This window comes from Danio rerio, chromosome 4, assembly GCF_052040795.2.
Source record: "Danio rerio strain M-AB ecotype USA chromosome 4, GRCz13ab, whole genome shotgun sequence".
Classification (NCBI taxonomy): Eukaryota; Metazoa; Chordata; class Actinopteri; order Cypriniformes; family Danionidae; genus Danio; species Danio rerio.
In genome coordinates this window covers 22,791,298-22,814,182 of record NC_141024.2, presented here as the reverse complement: position 1 = coordinate 22,814,182, position 22,885 = coordinate 22,791,298, and the positions used below count along the sequence as shown (strand labels likewise).

Here is a 22,885-nt window from a genome sequence, read left to right as displayed (position 1 = left end):
AACTAATTAAATCAAGTTTATGAGATTGTGAAAGAGGATGCTGTGCCATTGAATGAGTTTGATTATTTATAAACCAAGCAAAACCAAGACTTTTTTTACAAACTGGCTTTTCTCTCAGAGCCAGAGTGTCAGTTTACAGTAGAGGGCCATTTTAGAACATATAGCACATATTATTTAAGTATTTTCAAGATAAACAGAATGTATAAGTGCAATATATATTAAAATTTATATATTTGCACTCTTTCAACATAAAGGTTTACCATTGCACAACAAGAATTGTGATTTAACTTTTCAACTATGAAAACAAGTTTTACAAAGATATTTTGCCACTGAATATTCAAAACTTAAGGTCGTGAACTAGCAGTGTTATGCTGCTTTGAAACATCACTGTCACTGTAAACAACAGGCTAATAAAAATATAACAAACCATCAATCTTCTTGCTGTGAGGTGGTCAAACTACCCAATGTGCCACCGTGACACCCAATTATTTTTATCATTATTATTATTAATATTATTATTATTATAATTAAATAAAAATAAACAGGAGGAGGTGTTTAAAACCTTCGTTCTCCGTGACACTAGGCTGAATATCTTTGCAGATGAACAATGCAATAGCATTCGTTATTGGCGTAGAGCGAGCAGAAATGTTGCGCATGGAAAAAAAAACTTGCAATACTTTTCTCACCACTTTTGGAGCTGGTTGAAGCAGTGCGAAAGCCGGGGATGCAGGAACACTGGAAAATGCTTTCACAACAACACCGTGGCGTGAGATTTCAGAGTCATACTGCCCGCGTATTTTACAGATGCGCGGCACATTTTGCAAATTGCATCTGTCCTGTCATGTCGTCCATCCTTAAATCCATAATGTTGCCATACTTTAGATTTAAAACTCAGTGGGGACTAAAATGTTTGTTTTGCTTCTCGCGCTTTCTCAGGGCGCACCACTAGCTTCATCCGCACACCTGATACACTGAGTTGTAGTGAAAGTGTACACATCCGCAAATCCGTTGCTAAGGCTTACTTTATGTAGGTCGATTAAATTATGCGCCAAAAACAGGTTGACAACACTTGTTAATAAATAAAAAATACATTCTATATTAAAAATATAAGCTGTATCACGGAAAAATCGATGCATCTCGCAAAAACCGATGCATCTCGATTTGCTTCCAAAATTTCATTCATCCTCTGCTGCTCAACTGATGCACTCGCATCGTGCACGCGCATGACCGCGTATCGATACATATCGATGAATCTTCCCATCCCCAATATATATATATATATATATATATATATATATATATATATATATATATATATATATTTTTTTTTTTTTGTTATTTATTTATATATATATATTTTTTTTTTCTTTTTTTCTTTTTCTTTCTAAGACAATACATTGTATAATCCAGCTCATGCATGAAAAAAGATACAGAAAGCTAACTGTGAATATGAGTGGAGCCCTGCAGACTCATATATTTATGGGCTTGCATACATAAGTAAAAGAAGAGATACATTTAAAACACTAAAGGTCTTTTAATTTAGGGCAAAGCAGTGGCGCGGTAGTGTTGTCGCCTCACAGCATGAAGGTCGCTGGGTCGCTGGTTCAAACCTCGGCTCAGTTGGTGTTTCTGTGTGGAGTTTGCATGTTCTCCCTGCGTTCCCGTGGGTTTCCTCCAGGTGCTCCGGTCCAAAGTCCAAAGACATGTGGGACAGGTGAACTGGGTAGGCTCAATTGTTTGTAGTGTATGAGTGTGTATTTGCGTGTGTGTGGATGTTTCCCAGAGATGGGTTGCAGCTGGTAGGGCATCCGCTGCGTAAAAACGTGCTGGATAAGTTGGCGGTTCATTCCACTGTGGCGACCCCGGATTAATAAAGGGACTAAGCCGGCAAGAAAATGAATGAAGATCTTTTAATTTGTCAGTATTTGATACTTGTTTAAAATTTTGGTAAACTATTGTTACACTAAATGACATCGTAGTTGTCTTCTCTTAATGAAAATGACATTCATTATTGTTTGCTTGCGAAATAAAATTAAAAAAAAACTGTAAACATTGCATTACAAAATTAACAACACCATGCTGTTTTGGTGCCTGAAAACCTTGTCATGTGACCGATGAATTAATAATTCATGATTTTTATCATAAAAACACAATAAATTTTAAGCTGCAGATCACCATTTTATTTTCAGAATATTACAAACCTCAACAAGCATCTCAAATTAGAAATTTTCCCCTGAAAATACCATGATTCTTCATATATCATTATTACGCAGCGGGCTCATGTTGATTTACATGAATGTTGTATAATCCAGAAAATTGGATTACGTTCGCCACACTGAAATGAATCCTTTCCACTCCAGCTTTAAAGCCTTAGATAATAAATCACCTGAATTTATCATCACCTCATTTGAGCCGCCATATAGAGCGTCCATCAAACTTTAACGCAAATGCAAATAATAAAAAGACAGCCTCTAGTTTTTTATTATGCTAATTATTATTGTAGTCATTTTGAATTGCTTTATGATATCCATCACTGTGATGAAGGCCACTGAACAGCTTTACTGCATGGGTTTATGAGGAGTTTACATGCTATAGACACCCGGAGAAAGTGTAATAACGCAGGGATGACACAGATAAAATGCTTTATCAGAAAGCGGGGTCTCGTAATCCCTCTCGAACGCCGGCCTAGTTCATCGTCCCCACTTCGCCACATTCAAAACACAAAGATGTCCTTTTCAGACCTCTCAGAAATCACAAGAGCTTATCTATTCTCTCCTCTCATACGTGGATCAGTGTTTCGCTATAGCCTGAGTCACTGGTGTGAAATCAGCTTGGATTTTTGTCAAGCTGAGCAGGAATCAGACGATGCAGCACGATGTGAAACCTTAAAAAGAGCCGAAAAGCTGGAGTAAATGTCAAGCTTGATAAAACACATTCTCCTTTGATCTTTTAAAAAAAACCTCGCTGCAGAATCCAGACACTCAAAGCACGCCAAAACTAGACCTATAGGAGAAGTATTAATATTCACAGGAAAAGATCTGTTCTCTTTTAACATCAGCATTTTTTTAAGACTGCATATCTTGGGGAGGACTTGAGGATGTTTAAAAGAAATAGAAAAGATAAAAAAAAAGCAGAAAACAAGCAAACCATCATATACTAACTATTGGTTTAATTAATTTGTTCAAACTTCTTGAAAATGAGCTAAAACAACACATTTCTTGAGTTTTTGGGTGAGACATCTTAATTGTTTTATGCCCTATCCACTCAAAAATGACACGTTAACTGCGGCACGGTGGCTACGTGGTTAGCACTGTCGCCTCACAGCAAGAAGGTCACTGGTTCAAGTCCAGGCTGAGCCAGTTGGCATTTCTGTGTGAATATGCATGTTCCTCTGGGTTCTCTGTTTCCCCCACAGTTCAAAGACATGTATTATAGCTGGATTGTAAACTGAATTGGCCATAGTTTATGAGTGTGAATGCGAGAATGTTTGGTTGTTTCCCAGTACTAAGTTGCAGCTGGAAGAGCATCTGCTGCGTAAAACATATGCCAGAATAGTTACCGGTTAATTCTGCTGTGGCAACATCTGATAAATAAGGGACTAAGCTGAAGGAAAATGAATGAATGAACTTAATTCCTTCATGTAGTCCCAATACAAACTGATTGTGTAAAACCCTGCATTTTTATTTTTTATTTTTTTTGCAGTGTCAACTATACAATACTGTTCAATAGTTTGATGTTGGAAAAATGTTTGTGTCTTATTAAATTACTTAGATTTATTCATTAATCAAAATAATAAAATCATAAATTTGTATGTTGTGAAGGAGCGTGACTTATTACAGTGATTATTCAGAGCGGGCAGGATCTTTAGCTTGAGTGCTGGGGCACAAAGTATAGCCGGGTAAAAAGTAACAAAGAGTTTTAAGTTATTTGCTCAGGGTTAACCATGGCATGCTTTCAAGGTTTTCACCACAGTGGCGGCAGACGTCTTCCTGCCAATTATTGAAAAAAAATGGGTGAAATTTGGATGAGAAACTCAGGAAGAAACCATTTTTGGAGCATAAAAGTATTTTTTTATTACAGTCAATATTTTTTAACTGAAAATAATGTGAAAGTATGTGCATAAAGTCTTATATTGTTGTACTGTAATTACCGTCTTCTAGGCTATATGGAACCATTTTGAAATATGTAAAAACACATAGTGACTTCTAGCCAGTTTTGAGGAAAACATGACACAGGAGTTAGTTGTAAAAGGTTGTTACAAATAAGCCACACACTGTTGGACACCAATTAAACCAACACAATAATTGTTTTTGATTTTGAGTGTAATGTTGGGAACTTTTTATGTATAAAAAATTGTATTGCTGATACTGCAAATAAATGCATTGTTTAATCATGGATAAGAATGCAAATGAATCCAAATGTGTTTATTCAACACGTAAGTAACTAAACAAACATGAGTTAAGTGAAACATACAATTGACATAAAAAAAATAAAATTCAGTTTTATCTACTGAGGAAATATAATGTTTAATGTAAACTGAATTTAAATTAATTGTTTGTAATCTGCCTTTTTAAGCATGTGTTACAACTAACTCAGCTGTTACAGCTTGCCCTACGACAGTTGGGGTAAATAGTTATTTTTACTCCTGGCACTTTTGGCAATATTGCACAGAAACCATAGGTCTGGCAATTATACAAATAGTGCTCATTTGTAGGAGAGGCTTGTGTGTTATTGGTAAAAAAATATGGTTTGTCTAACCCCATTACTTTGTTCATTATTTGCCAAAAAACAAAAAGTGTTACTTTTTGCCCCGTTCGTCCCTACATTTACAGATTTACTGCCATTTAATGATGTTAGTACGTACTTGTGCAAACTAAACCACCACGTAAAATCCGATTAGTTACTTTACATAGGGAAAGTGAGTAAACCATTTGATGTTAAAGCTACAAGTTGACTTTGCATAAAAAGTTGACAACTTAATTGTGTATATATATCCACATAGTTCATTTAATTAATCATTTTAAGGCAATGGGTTTACTTGCTTTTTTATCAATTTAAAAGCAACAGGGTACTTTTTTAGGATTAAAAGCAAATCAATCGTTTGTAACTGATTTTTTTCAAAAGGAAGATTTTTTATATATAGAGATATATATACTTTAAAAAAAATATTTACAAGTGATTTTATGATCTCTTCAAGAGGGAATAGCTGTATGTTAAGTGTTATGTGAACTATCTCCAGTGACCCAAGAGAGAAGTACAACACAACACGATGTTGTTAGTTGAATGGTTGTTCACCTCTGAGACCTCTCTCTCTCTCTCTCTATCTCTGTCTCTCTCTCTTTCTCTCTCTCTCTCTCTCTCTCTCTCTCTCTCACTCTCTGTCTGTCTCTCTCTCTCTTTCTCTCTCTTTCTCTCTCTTGTCGTTGGATTTAACAATCAAAACCATGCTTACTGGTTTGGCAGAACACTTGAAATCATCATACAATGGTTTTCAAACCCATTTTATTCCTATAAAGTGCATGTTTCTGCAGTTATTAGCTATTAAAAAGTTGTTTGCGTTACATGCAGTGACATATGACCAGATACTTGTAATAAAAGCCAAATTGGCTTATAATATTGAAGGTTTGTACTGTATTAAAGGATCAGTTAACCCAGAAATTTAGATTTAGTTTAAATTATTCATCCTCATGAGAGCTCAAGAAAAGGAACCAAAAACATTGTAAAAACCTTCCATGTGACTTCAGTGGTTCAACTGTAATCATACAAAGCTCCATGAACACATTAGTGCAACAAAAACAAATATGGCTCTTTTCGCCAGTGTATTTTCATCCTCATTGGGTCATTAGGGTGAGCATTTACTATGAGCAGTATGACATAATAGCATTAGAGTCAACAGTGAACATGCAAGTGTAGTATTACCTGCAAACGCACACCCGGATCTGATACTAAAAACAGCTGAGCAAAGTTGTTTGTGTATTTGGTGCACAAAAGTGTTCTTGGAGCTTCATATTTACAGTTGAACCACTTAAGTCACATGGGATGTTTTAACAATGTTTCTGGTTTCTTTTTTGGACTTTAAATGTCTCAAGACCATTGTCCTCTACAGAAAATATCCTAATCTGTAGATATTTTCTAGGAAAATAATTTGAGTTCTAAAGAAGAACAGGAAAAAGGAACAACTGAAATGTAATTATTAACACACGTCATTTTTAGGTGAACTAATCCTTTCAAGTGTAGAATTGCTAGTGCACAGAACTATTTTATTTAAAAATTGTTCATTAGAAAATGGTTTATTCAGAACTCTAAATAAACCAAAGTAATGTTTAAATATTGCGCAGAGCTACAGTGTTACACATACTTGCATGTCTTTGCACATTATACTGAGAGAGTATTTCCAAACAAGACTGAAATGGCCAGGTTGTAATGTGTGGTTGTCATCTGTTATTGAGGCTGAGAGCAGTGCATGCACTCGTTGTGATGAACTGTGTTATGAGCATGGACAGCAGTGCTTGGCTCTTCACTGCAGCAGCACCATGGACAGCGACAAGCCCGTCAGCCTGAGGTCTGCCCTGCGGGACTGCAACTCTATAGCCAGGCTAACAGCTGTCCATTAACAACATCTGTCCATCCACTAGAGGGGTAGTCTGTTTCCTTTTGTAGATGGTAACTTACTATATTTCACTTGCAGTAGTTAATCACTCTGCAGTGCTTCATAATCTGTGATGTAGTGCTCCCTGGGGAGAAACTATTGAGAGATGGTGCATTAATAAATTACAGCAAATGGCATTTTCTGAAAAGTGCACAAAAATTATTGAGACATTTTAATGGGCAATTTCTCAATATTAGCATTTTTTTAAAAACATGTCAAGTCAAGATTGGTTACACTTCACAATATGCTTTTATAGGGTAATGTTGATGTATTTACTAAAATGAACAAAGAATGAGTTATAGATTTGTTACAATATTTATTATTCTTTGATAACATTTGTTAATAAAATATTAACAATATTAAAAATATTTTATTTACTAACAATTAATAAAAATTGTTCATTGCTTGTAACGCACGGTGCATTAACTAATGTTAACATCTTTGCATTTTAATAAACCATTAGTTAATTTTAACCAGGATTGATAAATGCTGTGCAAGTATTTTGTTTATTCTTTGTTCATGTTAGTAAATGCATTAAGTAATAAATGTGTGAACAAGATTTCTCCTCCACAATTGCAACTGAATGTCAAAATAAATTAAAGTCAATCATTGTAACCAGGAGAATGAGGATAATTGACAAAAAAAAAAAAGGTTTCTACAATGACTTTAACAGTTCTCATTCTAAATGCAAATCAATAAATGTGAGTTCTTGGTTTAACTTGTGGATTAAGTCACACAAACACCTAAACCTTTCTGCAGACTCTTTGTGGTAAATAAGTGTCTAAATGGGATCAATACAACAGTGTGCACTATATAATCTACAATACTTCACCAAAGCACTTAATAATAATAATAATTCATTTGGCACTTAAATTGGCACTGGTTAAACAGTATTAGCATGTGTTACAGTATACAGCAGAATAAGTCTGTCTTGACAAAACCCTCTGTGAGCACTTGACATAGCACAACCAGCAATACCCTGTAAAAGTGACATAAATGTGGGTCAAGAATGAAAAAAAATATGGTGCTACTTTTTAGTCAAGGACTGCCAGAAAAGTGCTTGTGAATGAATGCGAATGATATATTCATTTCAAACCAGGCAATTTTTTTACAGGTCTCAGAATAATTTTGTACTATTTTTTAAAAGTGCTTTGACATTTTGCTCAAATATTACCAAAAAGCTTGAATCAAAATTATTTTATGTTTCAGTCGGAATTAAATGTTATCATTTGTTTCATTCATTCATTCATTCATTCATTCATTCGTTACCCATATATAAAATTAATCTACTATTTTAAAAGATCCTGAAAAGTTTTTGGAAGTCCTACGTTTTATAGAAGTTCATAGACATGGATAACAAGACATTTTAAGTAAGCATGCTGAATTTCATGCACTTCGGATGCTTTATTTATTTAAAATCTTAGATCATTAGTGATTAGACTAATATTGTTCTCCAATGTGAGACACAGGGTCACAAATCGTTTTAGACTCTTAAAGTCTGTGTAAATAGTTATTAGTTATACCTTAATTAATATACTGTAAAATAATGAGTCCCCCCCCCCCCCATCAATAAAAACATATTTGCTTTGTTAAATCCAAACTATTTTTGGCTAGGCAGTGCATAAAGTCATCACTTAAAGTCAAGCGAAAAGACAAGAATGGGTATTGTTTAATAGATTTAGGACAACTTTGATGAAAGGTGATGATTCAATTCAGATTATGACTATGGTATACGGCTTTTAAGACAACTCAGGCTCACATGAAAGCTGAAAATATACACTCGTATACATTTTTTGGATAGCACAAATTATGTAGCCAAAGCTACAGATTTTATCTTTAAAATAAACGCTACAGGGTGGTATGACAGCTGACCACTTACCTCTGTGTGGTAGTTTAAATCCGCTGAATAACGTTCCAGAAAGCAGGTAAAACAAAAATCAAAAGGCATAGAAAAAATAAACAAGTCAATAAATGAGGACCTGGTAAGATTTGAAAACATGGTAAAAATCAAGTAGCCACTAGAGCTTTTCTTTTTCTGGATTGCTTTTGAAAGCACTATCATTTGGGTTTAGGAAACAGGACGGGTGGGGGATCGGCCGGTCAGTCAGTCGGTCAGTTTACAGTAGCCTCTGGTAGATTTACGCAAGAACAGCAGGTGCGAATGGCACAAGAGAAATTTGAAATCTCTGGTGGATTTGCAAAAAAACAAAAACTGCTAAAAAAAAAAAAAAAAAAGTACCTCCAGGGACATATTTAGCAGTCTCCAGAAATATATAAAGATGTACGTATCAATGATGAGCCTGGGTTATTTACAGAAAGTATGAAGAAAACAGTAGTTTAAAAAAATCTAAAGGTAGTGACTGGAGGTAACTGACACACATTAGCACTGTTCTGTTAAATAAAGAAACAAAAGTAAAGTTAATGTGAAGTTTAAGTGCTCCTTAAATGAGTAAACTCTTACTCTAACTGGGTAAAGGTGACCCATGGATTGAGTTTTAGAACTTCCACCATCTGTGTTGCTGCTCTCTCCACTTTTGCCACTGATCATTAAAGACACTGACTTTTGTTTTTTGTTGTGGTACACTTGTGGACAGCCACAAGTGCTCCCCATGAGTCACAACATTCAGGCATCCTAGAAGGCATGGGTGCACCCTGTGTGGAATAAACTGTTTTACGCAGCTATGATAGGGCCCTCACCCTTCAATTAAGAAAGACTAGGAATGAGGTGAGATCCCTATCTCAGAACCGGCATGTACAGGTGCTCCTGTATTTGGTTCTTCTGCCTCCACTTCTTCAATGTTGCATTTGAGAAGCCTGAGTTCACAGTCTCAATGCTCCTGATCTGTCCTGGAGGGCTGGTGTCCTGCAGAGTTTAGCTTCAACCCCAATCAAGGACCTGCCTGTAGATTTCAAGTGATCTTGAAGACCTGATTAACATGTTCAGCTATGTTTGATTAGCGTTGATTAGCAAAACTCAAGACACAAGAGTTTGCCCATCCCTGATCTAGATGTAGCACGATTGTTAAATGTAAATACTGAAAATCTCAAAAGACCCTGGCCTGATGTTTCTCCTGCATCCATTGGTCTCCACTGGTGTCCACAAACTTAGGCTTCTCAGATCCAGCACAAGAAAGCTCAATTATTGCTCATAATCGTCATATAGCTAGGGCTCAATCAAGAGTTCAGGAGATAAGGACTGATCTGAAATTTGAACATGCAGGAAAACAAGTGTGAATGATTGAGATGCTCATATTGGTGTTAGATTATATGGTAAAAGACAATCAAAGGAACAATTACAGCTACCAATCTGTAAAGCTGAGTAAACAACAAAGAAAGAGTCTTCTCAAATTTATTTAGAGATATGATAATGTCTTGTGCACTCCATTTATGAATTAGAGTTTTAACATGGGTTTAGGGCTGAATGTATGAGTATAGCCCTATTTATCCTATTGTTATGACAAAAGCATTGATGAAAATACAGATTGTCTTAGTCAGTAACGATTAAGTGCCATTTCAATTGAAGTGCCGTTCTGAACAGAGCACTTTTGATTTCAGACGGTTGTGAAACACCATTTGAAGGGGATGATTCGTTTAGATTATAATGTTTTAAACACAGATCACATAATTTCTAACCACAGTTTGCATCTCAGGTTTTTAAAATTCACTTTCAGTTTAACAGAAAGTGGGTTTTTTTTTTGAAGTTGGTCTCCTTTGAAACTAGTGTACAGATGTTACTACTTCAATGTGTTCCTTGTACCGCCATTCATGCCGCGGCGACGGCGGTGCTTGATGCGCTAGCAGCATTTGACCGCTGGGTGGCACTTTAACCACAGATATTCAGCTTTGCCTTTTCACAATGCTAAACAGACTGTTCTGTAGGCGTAGCTTACTGTATGTGATGTGATGTGTTCAATTAAAATATAATTTTAATTTAGTTTTTCTGGTAATAGACATGCTCTTACACTATACTATGCTGTAGAAAAGATACATGGTGAGAAGTCAAAAAGCTAATATAAGAATTAAGTTATTAGCCTTCAGTGCCCGATTAAATTGCGTTGGGGTGAAAATAATGTTTTGATTTCTTTGACTATCATGGCAATGTTATAATCTCAAATCTTAAACGTGCGCATATGAAAAACAGCAAAATAATATAGATTATCCTGCCGATAGAGCACATCACCTCACAGTTGTGAACTTGCGATCACCTCAACTTACATTTAATTTTTTTTTTACCTGGTTTATTGTAAACTTATTAAGTGCAAAGAGGATTCGTTTTGGAAAATAGAATTGAAGAAATGAAAGACAACTAAAATGAAAGCACAAACATTCAGTACAAATAATTAGTCTTAAATAAATAAATAAATAAATAAATAAAGCAGTCTTTTAGTCTAAATATAGAGAGATGTAGTGTTTGCTATTTTGATAGAACTAAGACTAGACATGTTCATTTATATTTTTAATTTACGTTTTTATTTACATTTTCGTTGTTGATTATATTTACGATCTCATTTTATGTTTCAATTATAGTACATAATAATAAACGAATAATGAAAATAAATGAATAATGAAAATATTACATAAATTAAGTCTGGCAGGTTTATTTTTAATAATTTAGTTTCAGTTCCGTTTTTTTGTTTCAAAACGTCAATGTTCTGCTTTAAAGTATAACTGTTGTTTTGTTTTGTTTTTTTACTTAATGGCTCAGTATGTTTTGTATTTTATTTTCATATTCAGTCACCTTGCATATGCGTGTGAAATATAATGCCGCATAACCGCGGAAAAAGAAGAAAAGGCTGTCAGTTAAAGCTAATTAATCAAAATAAGCTATATTAAAATACAGCATTTATGTTAATACAGGCAGAGTGTGAACAAACGGCTAAGATATGTGCTTGCCTTGTCCCGCAAGTTTATTTTTAATAATTTAGTTTCAGTACTATTAATTTTTTTCTCAAAACGTCAATAGCACCTTCAATAATCTAAACATTAAAGATGGACCGCAAGATGTGTTGAGTGGCTATATGTGAAGAACAATGGCAAAGCTAAGTGTGATTATTGTAATAAACTAATAAGTTATAAAGCAGAGTCCCGACCAACAGGACTGACTAAGCATATGCGGTTGGCTCATTCTTCACGAATATAGAATTAAAATTATGGCGCGTTAGGTTCATTGTGCATCCTGCAGGTGCAACCAACAAGGGTTGTGCATTTGAGTTTAACTTTTTGAGCGTTATAAGCAGCTCGTTGTTAGTTTTTATTTAAATATATCGAGCCGAAACTAAGCAGCGCATTCTCTCCGCCTCCTCGTTTATAACCAGCGGGACACGCCACTGAAGCAGTGGAGGACACTCCGTCGTTCATAATCTTTGCTGATGTGTCGGAGTCGAAAGAATATATCAAAGAGGAATGTTCTTTTGACAGTCCCGATATGTTCAATCTTTTTTTCCCTGTCATTTCTCTTCAGCAAATTATATTTTTAAAGCTGCTTGATTCTTTTAAAACCGAAAGCAGAGCCCGTCAATTGGTGTTTTTTCATAAGATACTCCTCTATCAAGGTTTTATTTTATGAGTATTCTTTAATGTGCTTTTTAATAGTTTTATTTTATTCAAAGCAGCACCTAAAAGCGAATTTATCCTCAAAACGTGGCATGAGAGCGATGCATGTCATGTGTCGCATATTGATTTTTTTTCTGATCTTTTTGCATAAAGGTTTTAATCAAAAGACAGGTAATTTAATTACTTTCGATGTGCTAAAATATTTGTTAAATAAATGTTATTTCAAAAAAAGCATATGCAATGTGCTCTGACAGGTAAAATCCGATTCTTTCTCTCTTTCAAGTTCAAAGCAAATTTGAATGCCAAAGGATTTTAGATATGCATATACAAGACTATGTAGTATATTAACATCAACAAATTAATAAAATAAGTAGCAAATGAGAAATAAATGACAGACAAGTTGAACAGACATTATCTCTAATTATCAGAATTGCAAGATTAAAACAGCTGAATATAGGCCTAAATAATCTAGAAAGCAACTACTGCGCGCTGATATTTCTTCTTCTTTTTTTCGGAATAACGAACAATTTCAACCGCGGGGAGATACCGACAGCTTGATTTGCAGTATTTTCTAACATGTTAGAAGCGGGCAGCGGACATCAGCTAGCCGTAAAGACGGGCCCGCACAAAAAAAAACATGGCTGCCGGTGGAGAAGCGGCTGTGCCCTCAGCAGCTGATTGAGACGGAGCTGCATATCCCGAGTGCACTAAATACTCCGAGATCCGGGAGAAATTCTACCCGATAATCCAACACATACACATTTATTTTTTATTCTATTTTTATTTTTATTAATCATTTTTTTATTAGCCTATATGTTATTTTCATATTTGTTTGCACTACTGCCCTTTTTGCACTGTCTTGTTTGTGAGACGCGCACTGCTTTGGCAAAACGAATGTACAGTTACTTGTCATGCCAATAAAGCACCTCAAATGTGAAAATAGCCTAGGCAACAAATAACAAATAGTAGTGTAATAATAACAAAAAATGCCCTTTTCATTTTCATACAATAGGCCTATGTGTGGGTTTTGACAATATGTGTTTAATTAAGCTATAAAGATCAGATGAAATGCATAGTGAAATATGAAATAAATGTCTCTTTTGCTGAAAATTTAATTAATCTATATATTTATTATTTTAAAAATCAACTCATTTTTGCCCAGAGAAAGAGGCGCGCGGCACTAGCGGACATGGCGTGCTTTTCCAAAAAAAGACGTACAGTAACTTGCAGCTGAACTATGCACAGTTTGGGGAAAAAAAGGATATAGTGATGCATGTCCCCCAAAACCCCTAGTTTCTCTGTCGCAGATCCATCATTTAAATCAGGTTAGTTATAAGTAAAACGCACATAATGATAAAGCACACCATCATCACGAGGGCAATTAAATAGACAACCTAAACATATTTTTAATTGTTTATTTATGTAATGTGAGTTTTTATAACTTTGTTCTTTAAATTATTTATAACTTAGGCTATTCTATCGAGATGACACCATAAAAGGCCTTCAATGCATTGATATAGGTAATAGGGATACAATGAAAAGCCGATTTTCACTATTGACCCTGTTTTTATTCATTGACGGCTTCCCAACGCCGCTTTTCTGTTGCGCGAAAAAAAGCTGCTGCAAATAAGCAAATTTATGACAAAACAATTTTAATAGTTTCATAGTAGTAGCTGGTGTGCTTCATCTGCGTGATTCTGATTTGACATTCTTCCGCTAAACTTGCACTGTGTTGATGTGTAAATGGACTATGTGTTGATGTGTTAATGGGCTATGATCTTTGCTATTGAGTTCTCTTTGCAACTTTCAATTTCGAGGTGGGGGAAGTGGGAAGAGGCAATTCAAATGTACCATCTCTAAAAAAAAAGGCCGCTTACGCGGCATTTGTGTTTATTATTACCTTATTTTTATTTTATTATTATTAATTTATTCATTCATTCTTCATTCATTTTCTTTTCGGTTTAGTCCCTTTATTAGTCTGTGATCGCCACAGCGGAATGAACCGTCAACTTATCCAGCATATGTTTTACGCAGTGGATGGCAGGAGGGCCAGCTGGGGCTTCGGGACGGAGTGAAAGGAATTTGCCCCGAGTCTGGGAAAGATGGCTTGCCGTAATTACACTATAGTTTTCCTATCGCACACATGCGCCAAACAAATAAACAAATAAATAAAAAGGAAAAGAAAACATCTAGACTTATAGGCTGAGGTCTTTTTGCTTAAAATCGCCCTTATGTTTCCGTTTTAAATGTAAGGCTGTTGCATAGAATAATAGAATTTTAATTTATAAGTGATTTTGCTGCGTCCCCCTTGATGTTTCAATAACGCATAATAATCTACACACCATATTAAAGACACAGCAGACATAAAGGTTGTGTGTGAGAGACCGAGCAAAAGAGCGCTCTCTTCACAGCTCTGTGGATGCTGCTAGCGGCTTCTTTCTTTTTGTTATTTATTTTGCAGATAATACACCATATGAATACAACAGAAAGACATAACACTTTACAAATTACCTTTTGTAGACTCAAAACAAGTGTCATATCTTGATAAGCCTAAGCCACATTGAAATATAATTTAAAGAATTACATTATCGGATATAATAAAATCGCATTAAATAAATAAACCAATATAAAACAAGCAAAAGCAAGCTATAACAGTTTAGGTAGGCCTATACATAAATAAAACCGTTAAAGCCAAATCAAACTTTTATTTTACAAGATATTTTCTTTTAAAAGATTTTAGATATTTTCTAAAAACAATAAACACCAGAGAAGGTTAAGAATATTATTTATAAAGTATTTGGATATGATGATAATAATCAAATCGTGCAAACAGAGCATTTTTGGGAACACGTTTCAGGTCTCTCCAGTGCATTTGGGCTGAATGTTTGACTGTGTCTAAATGAGGATGTTATAAAATACATTTTCTACCGAGTTATTAACGGATGCACGATGCCAACACTCGGGGGACGTTCTGGGGGCTGGGTTTGCGTTACGCGCTGCGAGCTATAGGCCGACAGTGGAAATGCGACATGACTTCGGTCTCGATGCCCATTAACACCTGAAAGACAAGCTTTTGGTTATGAGACGGGGGAAGGGGTATGTCTCCACCCTCAAGTGTTTTCCACAAACATGGTTACACAAAATCCAAAACTCCCGAGGACGGATGGCGTAACCGTAGCAAAACCTATGCGTTTTAAAACCAAACCGCAAATGGGGCCTTATGAAAATGAATGTTTCTATGCACAGCAACTTCTGGACTGAACTATACTTGTTATTTAAAATATCTCTATTACGCTCTAGCATTCGCCAAAACGAATTTGTACATACAAACACCGAACATAGCCTAGCTGAATAGGGTGTTGCCTGCTGAGCCATGACAGCAGCAGACAATTCCGCACGACCATAAAGCCTTCACCCGACAGTTATTTTCTAATATTCACAACGCGAGCCACAACAATAGACATGCCATGCCCATCATCCTTACAGACAACTTCGCTTTAAACTGTATTAAGGTCCCATTTACACTGCACAGCAGTTTTATATAAAACGTTAATGATACATATAACAGGCTACATTTTGATGGTGAAATAACCTTTTAAACGATGGCTTTTTATTTCAGTATTCAAACATTAAATAACGAATGCATCAAGTGAAATAACGAATATGCAAAAACACATGTATATAAATATAAAGGACTATTATAATTAGCAAAATGCTGCTCTATAGACAAATACTGCTTGACATTTTAGAAAATGTTTTGCGTATACCCAGTACCGAGAACAAACAAACAAAAGCACATGGCTTGTTAATCAATTTAATCAAGCTCTAGCCATGAATAAAATAATAGACTATTTTATTATTTTAATATTTTAGACGACGGGTTAGTAATTATATTATAAATGGTTATGTTCAGATCAATGAAATAATAACTTTAATAATTCTGCTTTGCATTTTTCTATGCATTACTAACATCACTAAACCATACATTTGTTTTATAAGTTAACCAAATATTTGCAGAGATTCAGCGGGTTTTTTTTTCTGACGCGTCAAATTCAAATACAAAACATACTGAGCCATTAAGTAAAAAAACAAAACAAAACAACAGTTATAGCTACTTTAAAGGAGAACATTGACGTTTTGAAAAAAAAAAACTGAACTGAAACTAAAGTATTAAAAAAACAAACCTGCTAGACTTAATTTATGTCCTGCGGCAAAAATATTTTTATTATAATCTGCTTAAAATAGGTCAAATTATTTTATTTTTTTCTGCTTTTGATGAAGCTGCATTCAACTTAAGCTCAATGTCGGCAATGTCTTTAAATAAATAATATATCTAGGCCTATTTTCATTATTCATTAATTTTCATTATTCGTTTATTATTATCTATAATTGTTGAGACATAAAATGAGATAGTAAACTATAATCAACAACGAAAATTTAAGTAAAAACAGAAATAAAAACATAAATGAAAATGTCTTGTCTTAGTCCTGTCAAAATAACAAACACTGAACATCTCTCTATATTTAGGTTAAAAGACTGCTTTATTTATTTATTTATTTATTCATTTATTTATTTATTTATTTATTTAAGACTACTTATTTGTACTGAATGTTTATGCTTTCATTTTAGTTGCAAAAAGATCAGAAATTGATCTCGCACGCGCAGGGAAAAAAGGCAATTATGCCACACATGACTTGCATCGCTCTCATGCCAAGTTTTGAGGATAAATTCGCATTTAGATGCTGCTTGAAATAAAATAAAACTATCAAAAAGCACATTAAAAACTTTAATAAAAAAATTAAAACATTCATAAAGGAGTATCTTATGGAAAAACACTATGGGCCCTGCTTTCGGTTTTAAAAGAATCAAGCAGCTTTAAAAAATATCTAATTTGCTGAAGAGAAATGACACGAAAAAAAAATAAAATAAAAAGATTAAACATATCGGGACTGTTAAAAGAAAATTCCTCTTTGATATATTCTTTCGACTCCGATACATCAGCTAAGATTATGAATGACGGAGTGTCTCTCCTGCTTCAGCAGCGTGTCCCGCTGGTTAAACGATGAGGCGGAGAGAATGCGCTGCTTAGTGAACCTAACGCGCCATTATTTTAATTCTATATTCGTGAAGAATGAGCCAACCGCATATGCTTAGTCCTGTTGGTCGGGACTCTGCTTTATAACTTAGTTTATTACAATAATCACACTTAGCTTTGCCATCGTTCTTCACATGTTGCCACTCGGCACATCTTGCGCTCCATCTTTAAACAAATGTTTACATTATTGAGGTGCTCTCCGGCGGCGAAGTTTCTGGCAGAGTAGCGAGTGAAAAAATGTGCTTGCAGAAATTGGAATCAAAATTTAAATTATATATAACAAGCATCGTATTCTTTCTAATCCTCGCCCAGTTTTAATACAAGTTGTTTTTATATTTGTGGCTGTGAAGTTTATTAAGAATATATATATAGCCTACTTTATTTTTTTATACTTTAAGTGATCTGCTTGAGGTAGGTCACGTTTATCAATGGTAAGTTTTAGCCTAAGTTTACATCAATAACATAATGTGTATTGTCCTTTACCATACAAAAAAAAAAACAAGAAAAAAAAAACATTATTATACATAGTTGCCTGTAGCCTAAAGGCCGCAAATGCATTAAAAGGCAAGCGCATATCTTAGCCTTGAGTTTGTTCACACTCTGCCTGTATTAACATAAATGTTGTATTTTAATATAGCTTATTTTGATGAATTAGCTCTAACCTTCGACAGTTTTTTCTTCTTTTTCCGCGGTTATGCGGCATTATATTTCACACACATTTGCAAGGTGACTGAATATGAAGTTAAAATACAAAACATACTGAGCCATGAGTAAAAAAACAAAAAACAAAACAAAACAACAGTTATAGCTACTTTAAAGGAGAACATTGACGTTTTGAAAAAAAAATGAACAGAACTGAAACTAAATTATTAAAAATAAACCTGCAAGACTTAATTTATGTCCTGCGGCAAAAATAATTTTATTATACTTTTAGTGATCTGCTTAAGGTAGGTCAATTTATTTTTCTCAGTGTTTCACGTACTGTACGGCAATGTCTTTAAATAAATAATTTATTTAGGCCTATTTTCATTATTCATTTATTTTCATTATTCGTTTATTATTCGTTTATGTACAATTGTTGAGACATAAATAAGATAGTAAAATATAATCAACAACGAAAATGGAAATAAAAACAGAAATAAAACATAAATGAAAATGTCTTGTCTTAGTCCTATCAAAATAGCAAACACTGAACATCTTTCTATATTTAGGCTGCTTTATTTATTTATTTATTTATTTATTTATTTATTTATTTATTTATTTATTTATTTAAGACTACTTATTTGTACTAAATGTTTGTGCTTTCATTTTAGTTGTCTTTTACTTCTTCAATTCTATTTTCCAAAACGAATCCTCTTTGCACTTAAAAAGTTTACAATAAAGCGTGTTAACAAATTTTAAATGATTAATGAAGGAATTATAATGCTTTGACTTATTGTTTAATATCATTTACAAGCACAGTAGCTGTATGATCTATTTCTGTCCGTTCGCATCCCGTCCCTTTGCGCCCCCTGGCGGCTCATTCACAAACTGCGGTCATACACTAAAAACAGAGCGGCACCTATTTCAAACGGCGGCGGTACCAGCCGCGGCGTTAATAGCCACTTTGAACTCTCACCTACTGTATGTTGCTGTAACCTGTTTCATCATTCACTACCTATCACCAATGAAGTTCTATGATGGACTTACTGTACATGTAATGTAAATCAGTGCAATCCTTTTCAAGGTACATTAAAAATACTTTTACATTTTTATTATTGACTTAGAATTTATTAACAAAAACTAGAGTTAGAGTATGTTATATGCTTTATGTTGGGGATAAAGGAGGCTGTTATAACGTAATACAGGCTTTTCTGTAGCCTGATGCAAAGCAGAGTAGAAGACTAAAAGGCTTTATTATGTGAAAACAATCACCCTGAATGTACTTTATACTGCTTAATACATGGCTACTTGCAAAAAAAAGCATAAAAATTTTGCACAAAGCATTTTTTTGACTCGTAATAGTTTATTAATCATTTAATTAACTGTAAAGATGACAGAAACGAAACTGGCTGAATAAAGTGTAGACTGACATACATAATATTCATTTAGACCACGCCAAACAGTCAACAACAGTCAAAAATAGTGGCCTGGCAGACAAGAAGATACACATGAATGTGGATGTAAGTATGTGCGTTTGAAGGTATTCACTGATGGTTAAATGCCCGGATAAGCCTGTGTTATTTGGCATTAGTTATCTGGGGATAACATACTATGGAATGTCGTGACTGACCAGTGAGAACCGTTTTTTTCAGACTACCATGTAATAAATAAATACACAGTGGGACACTTTGGATGATTAGATAAATTGCCTAGATTTGAGGATGTTGATTGGCTTTTTGTGTTTTCAATATGTTCATAGAAATTGGCTAAACAGCACTGGTATTTTTTTTTTAATAACTCACTTAAAAAAATAACACATTTGCAGAATGAAGCAGAGTTGCATGTCTGATGAATCATGACAATAATTGATTCAAAATTCATCATACACAATGCTTATCTATCTATCTATCTATCTATCTATCTATCTATCTATCTATCTATCTATCTATCTATCTATCTATCTATCTATCTATCTATCTATCTATCTATCTATCTATCTATCTATCTATCTATCTATCTATCTATCTATCTATCGGACATTCTATCTATCTATCTATCTATCTATCTATCTATCTATCTATCTATCTATCTATCTATCTATCTATCTATCTATCTATCTATCTATCTGTCTATCTATCTATCTATCTATCTATCTATCTATCTATCTATCTATCTATCTATCTATCTATCTATCTATCTATCTATCTATCTATCTATCTATCTATCGGACATTTTTTGGGGGGTGCAGACCTGCACTGGCAATTTTGCCGTGTTCATATATGCTCATACGCGTTTAATGTTCATATTAATTTTTACTCAGTTGTAAAAATTGCACAGCTGCAACTTTAAGACAGACGCGAACTCCCCCTCTTTTTCTTGAACAATGGTCTCTACCAGCCACCGCTGCTCTCGCCGCTGAATCCGTAACGTGCCATTTTATTACTAATGGGCATATCTGGAAATCAAAATGTCATCGATACAAGGGACAGTATCGCGTTTCTGAGGATGCCAGCGGTGGATATTCATACGGGTTTCGCCGGAGTAGTGCTGATTTTGGCCAGTGAAGCTTCCTTGTAGTGAATCGGATGATTGGAGCAGCTGTGCGCTCGCGCTTAGATTGCAGCTGTCATTGATATTGAACAGTGAGTATATATAACAACACGAACAACACAAACACAACCGGCATTGTGTGTAACATATGCGTAAATACGGGGTTCATTGTGCACCATTGTCAAGGTGATTCGGAAATGCCCCTTTAGTGAAGGGAAACTTCCAACAGATGTGCTGTAGTAACAGAGATCAATGCGTGAATGAATGAATGGATGCATGAATGAATGCTTGTATATTATGTGTGAATCTTTAATATATCATACAAGGAAAAGGTGCATAGATCAATGGAAGACACTGACAGAGAAAGGATAGAGAGAGAGGAGGGAGGGAGAGAGAGAGGCAAAGACAGGCATGATGTAATGCGCTTGAGACAATGGTTGAGGATTCTCTCCAACTAGACTCACAGGAGTGGAAAAGGCTGTTTTTTGAAAGAGATGAGATCACTTTTACATGCCGGCTTGGTAGGTGTCGTAGGAATGTCATGGGAATTGTTTCTACATATCCCGCTTGCCTGTGGCCACTGGTCCGGCTGTAATGGACCTTATTCACATGTGCTGATGGTGGTCTGAGGGAATGTGATGCTGATGTACAAACGCTTGGCTGTTCAGTCAAACAAAGAGTGTTTGAAATTGAAATTTGTAGAGTTGATTAACATGCTTCCTCCTGACATGAATACAAACATCAGTTGTAATGCTCATGTGAATTTTTACTGTCAATTGGAAAAACCTCCATGCCTATGGTTCTCTGTATGATTATTATAAGTATAAAATACATATATTTCTTAAAATCCAAGATTTAAAAAAATGCATTCACTGCGAATGATTGATAAATTAAACACACTCAGATTGAGTCGTTTTGATATACTAGTTTGAAATGTGCCTGGTGAAAGCCATTATTGGGTCATGTTGATGTAGAATTGTGCTGTTCTTGGCTCTAATAGTCCATCAGACAGGCTGAGAATAGGACGGCCTTCGTGTCCCACTGACCCTGTTGGTTGTGCTGGAGTGTAAAATCTACCTCAGCCATTTTTTACTGTATTTTATCAAATCTATAGCTGGTTTGTTTGACCTTGGTTGGGGGTGTGTGGTGTAAAAAATCTTTTTCACACCCCTCAATTTGAGGAGGGTGGTTGTAGGTTATATCAATGAAAAAAAGAATGTGTTGAGGCCACTAAAATTTGAAGACCAGATCCCAATAATCAAAAGCATAAGGTATTATATTATTATTAATAGCAATTAAATGTATTTAATATGATGTTCTATATAATTGTATAAAACACATTTGAGGATGCCTCTATTGTCATTAAATCTGTCACAAAAAATCTAATTTAAATGTCAAAATATTAAAATAATAATATTAATTTAACATATTTAGAATGTTTTGTAATATATATGTAATGTACAGTAAGTGAATAAAGGCATATGAAGTGAATGATAAATATAATAACATAATATCTAAGATTGGTCAGTCGAGTCTAGTCTAAGAGCTGGCCTTAAAATCTTATTTAAATCTAAAAAAAATTAAAAATCAAGAATAAATATGCTTTGCATTCTAATTAAATATAATTCTGTCAGATAATCAATACATTTTTTTTAAGATCACACACTGGAGTCCAGTCTAATACGAGATAAAAAATTTATATTAAAATGTTCCTTTTCTATATAAACTTTATTAATTAATTGATTTTCCATCGGCTTAGTCCCTTTATTAATCAGGGGTCACCACAGCGGACTGTACTGCCAACTTATCAGCATATGTTTTACGCAACAGATACCCTTCCAGTCGCAACCCAGCACTGGGAAACACCCATACACTCTTGCATTCACGCACATACACTACGGCCAATTTAGCTTACCCAATTCACCTATAGCACATGTCTTTGGACTGTAGGGTAAACCAGGGCATGGTTGCACCAGCTGATCGTAAGTTTACATTCCGTAAACTGGAATGTAAAGTCCACCCTAGAGGCTTAGTATCTACTAGCTAGTTTGTAACTAAATTTGTTCTCATTTCGGTTGCACCATATGCCCTTAAGGCAAACTGTAGTTAGTAAGTCATAAGCTCTCCGTAAAGTCATGCGCATAGAATGATATATCCAATAAAAAGCATTTAAATCATTAAACTGCTTTAAAATTCTGCAACTAATACATCACTATATAACTGTCCTATAAAAAATAAAATATAAATAAAATTTTTATTGCACATTCAATTACAGTGAGTCATTAGTAACAGATAACGCACACGTCTGCATCGAGAGCCGTGAATACAGCAAAATTTAATGCACACGAAGTTATTAAAACATTAAACTTGAATTATTTTATATCCTACACATGAGC

General features: G+C 34.6%; 1 protein-coding gene across 18 annotated transcripts in view; it reads left to right on the top strand.

The window, feature by feature from the left end:
* Positions 1-22,885, top strand: part of ppfia2 (PTPRF interacting protein alpha 2) — a 340,251-nt gene that overhangs the window by 47,272 nt on the left and 270,094 nt on the right. For 15 of the 18 annotated variants that reach the window (XR_015482132.1, XR_015482136.1, XM_087247257.1 and 12 more), the window contains exon 1: positions 20,339-20,581. The exons of the other annotated variants lie outside the window; for them this stretch is intronic. The gene's annotated coding sequence lies outside the window, so the exon portion shown is untranslated. Of the gene's footprint in view, positions 1-20,338; positions 20,582-22,885 lie in introns of those variants that run through there. 18 annotated transcript variants of the gene reach the window in all.